The sequence below is a fragment of the Triturus cristatus genome, chromosome 6 (genome assembly GCF_964204655.1).
Source record: "Triturus cristatus chromosome 6, aTriCri1.1, whole genome shotgun sequence".
Lineage (NCBI taxonomy): Eukaryota > Metazoa > Chordata > Amphibia > Caudata > Salamandridae > Triturus > Triturus cristatus.
Genome location: NC_140589.1, coordinates 1,627,277,256 through 1,627,280,787, shown reverse-complemented (window position 1 = coordinate 1,627,280,787; position 3,532 = coordinate 1,627,277,256). Strand labels below are relative to the sequence as shown.

The 3,532-nt window shown below is 49.9% G+C and overlaps 1 pseudogene; it reads right to left on the bottom strand.

Annotated features, from left to right (window-relative positions):
* Positions 1–1,646: 1,646 nt before the first annotated feature.
* On the bottom strand, positions 1,647–2,341 carry LOC146821737 (uncharacterized; annotated as a pseudogene).
* Between the last annotated feature and the right edge of the window lie 1,191 nt (positions 2,342–3,532).

Here is a 3,532-nt window from a genome sequence, read left to right as displayed (position 1 = left end):
AGAGGCCCCTTTCCCATGAAATGATATCTCAAAACCGGCCTGCTGTGCCCTGGTTTTATAATTTCCTGTAATGAAAAAATTAGACAGACGCCTTACATACGAGTGGCCAACTATCCAAACAACATGTGATCCTTTATCCGGTGATGATGGTCCTTGAGTTGCCCAACGCTGTTGTTGCGGTGTTTTCGGTTTCCCCCTTGCGTGACAGGTTTGAGAAACTGTAATGAAAGCAGAGAAGGACACATGCGTCAGCGCGTGGCAACATATCCCACTCACAGCATATGTAGTCGCACATAGCGCTTATAACAATTATAGGCCCACCTCCCAATCCTTTGGACATTGTTGCTAGCTAGGCCCCTAACCGTCGCCTCAGTGGCTGCCCCTATCCTAAAAGAGTGAGTTCCAAAACAGCTTGGGTTCAAACCTGCTGTCTGGATTGCCATGTCCAGGACCCTCTTAAATTGAAAACGTGTGAGTGGGATCCCATCTGTATGTACTAGTAAAGGCCCCCCTTTGTCACAGGGTCTACACTGCAGGTAATTTTCCACATGTGAGAGGGGGCAGAATGGGTTACTATGTGCCCGATGCAGTACTACCCCATCCCCACGTACTTCCTGATCCATCTTGGACTTCCTAATCGATATCAGTAGTGTATCTTCTTTTACCTTAACGCGGTCAAACTGCAGGCCGCCGTGTACATCCTGTTTGTTTTGGGCCACCAATTCCCCAATCCTGAATGCACCATAAAAGGCCAATGAAAACGCGGCAGTGAACAACAGCACTTCCCCTGAGGTGTTGCAGATCAAGGGGAGGGTCCCTAGTAAAGATGTCAGCAGCTCCACCCCAATTGGCTGTCTCGTATCTGGGGCAGACCCTTGGAGGCGTTGTCAACCTTTCAAGGCCTTCATAACCGTAAAGCTGTTGGTGGGATCCCCTTTGTCGCTGATTTGGGCAAAGAAAGAGATTGCCGCCACATGCCGCTTAGCTGCTGCCGCTGAACGTCCCTCCCCCTTCAAAGAACCCAGGTAATGAAGGAGTGCCCCCGTGTCGTGCCACTTCCCAGCCCACTCCGTTCCCAAGAAAGAACAATATGCCCAAAACTCCCCTTCATATGCTTTCCTGGTCCTGGGTGCTAGGCTAGCTGCCACGAGGTCCAGTAGTTAGGGGCACCAATCTGCCAAAGTAGTTCTGGGAAGGGGGTGGCATAGGCCGCCTCAGCCGGGAGGTGTTCCCTGAAAACCTGCATCTTAAAGCCAGAAAGTGCGTCAGCAGCATGGTTTAGAAAACCTGGTACATGTTTGGCTCTAAATTGCATATTTAGCTTCATGCATATGAGAACAATCTCTTTCAATAGACGGAGAATCATTTTACACCGTGCAGCTTGTCAATTGATGCATTCCACGACAGTCATGTTGTCTGACCAGAACACCACTGATTGATTACGCAGTTGTTCTGGCCATACCGTCAATGCCACCCAGATGGGGAACAGTTCCAGGAAACCAATGTTACCCGTCAAGCCAGTCTCCACCCACCATGCTGGCCACCGCTGTGCCACCCACTCGGTACCGTGCATGGCACCGAATCCCTCACTACCCGCAGCTGTCAGTCATTAAGCCCAACTCCACGGAAGTAGTGGGCGGACCGGGCTACACTACCCTGCCATTGAAGTCCTGCAGGAATGCCATCCAAATCCGCATGTCCTGCCTAACCTCAGCTGACAGCCTGCTGTGGTGGTGTTTTTCCCTGAGCCCAGCCATGGCCTGTGAGATTGATTGGGAAAATGGCCTTGCCATCGGTATGACCCTTAAGGCAAAATTCAGTTGCCCTACCGTCTGTTGCAACTGGTGCAATGTGACCTTCTCCCTGCTCAAGCATTGCTGTAATGCTGCCCTAAACTTGGTGATCTTGTCCGTGGGCAACCTGAAACACCTCTGAATGGAGTCTAACTCAATCCCTAGGAACTCTATTGTCGTTGCTGGCCCAACTGTCTTTCCCGGGGCCAAAGGAACCCCAAAAGCCTGCATGAGCGTGCAGAATTCCTGCAGCGCCCACACACACTCCCGGGAGCCCCGTGACCCCAAGATAAGAAAGTCTTCCAGGTAGTGCATGACTCACTGATACCTTGCCTTCTGCCTGAACGCCCATTCCAAAAATGAACTGAATCTTTCAAAATAAGCGCAGGACACAGAGCAGCCCATTGGCATACACATATCCATATAGAATTTTCCCTGAACTGAAAACCAAGCAGATGAAAATCAGAAGGGTGGACTGGCAATAACCGAAAAGCAGATTCTATGTCTGATTTAGCCATCACTGCTCCTGGGCCCAAACCCCTGAGCATCTCCACTGCTTGGTCAAAGGAAGCGTAATTCACACTGCAAATCTCATCATCAATTGCGTCATTCAGTGAATTTCCCTTGGGTGCTGACAGGTTGTGGATGAGTCTGAATTCGCCCTCTACCTTCTTGGGAACCACCCCCAAAGGGGAGCAGACAAAATTCCACACAGGGATGGACTCAAATGGGCCAACTATTCTGCCCAAACGCAGTTCCTTGTCAATTTTTGTTGCCACTACACCGGGGTTTGCCCGTGCCGAGAGTTGATTCTTGCACTCTGGTGTTCCCACGTAACCTAATGCTGGTATCCTAAAACCATATCTGAAACCATCCAAAAGAGTTTTAGCGGTGAGATGGCAGGGATACTTGTTGAGCCAGGGTGTCAAAGCGGTTAAATCAATGGGTGACTGTACTTTGAGCGGTGCCTCCAACTCACTCCTGTTTTTTTCTACCCTTATCCTTGGATTTCTTGAGACATTTAGACTCGGGGTGGGATGGGTTGGCACAAATGGAACATGCATGTTTGAACCTGCACATTCCTTGGGGTCTGGTGCAAGTCCGTCTATTAAAGTTCCAACATGTCCCTTTCCTTCCCCCACCGCCGTTTGTATTATTGGCGGAACCTGTGCTACCCTGTGACCGAAAGGAATGAAATGGCTGAAAAGGCTGGGGGGACTGGCTCTTTGTAATATTTTGTCCTTCCCCACCAAATCGATCTAGCCATGCTATTGTGTTTATGCGGTCCCAAGATAGCGATGGGTCAGATGCCTCAGATCTCCTGAAATTCTTGTCATATTCCATCCACCCCCCCCCCCCCTTGAGAATTTATCATGTGCCCGAACTATCCTGTTCTGGTAGCAAGACATTTGTGCCTGTAAGTTAGGGAAACGCTCAGCCGTCACTGCCATGAATATGGAAAAACCTCTGATCCAATTAATCAAGTTTTCCTCCACCCTGTATTTCTGCAGTTGATTGGCCCATTCCCTAGGGAGCATCCAGTCTTTATTTTTCCTCGCGTCCTCCCTCTCTCTCGCACAATTCAGCAAGGAGAACATATTAACATATTCCCCAGACCAAATCCTGTTTTTTACCTCTTGTGAAACATGTCTGCCTAAACGCTCTCACTCTGAGCGGGACTCCCCCAAGTCCAGCATTGGCAATGTCGGCAGCTTACCTACTGCGGTGGCCCCAGCTGC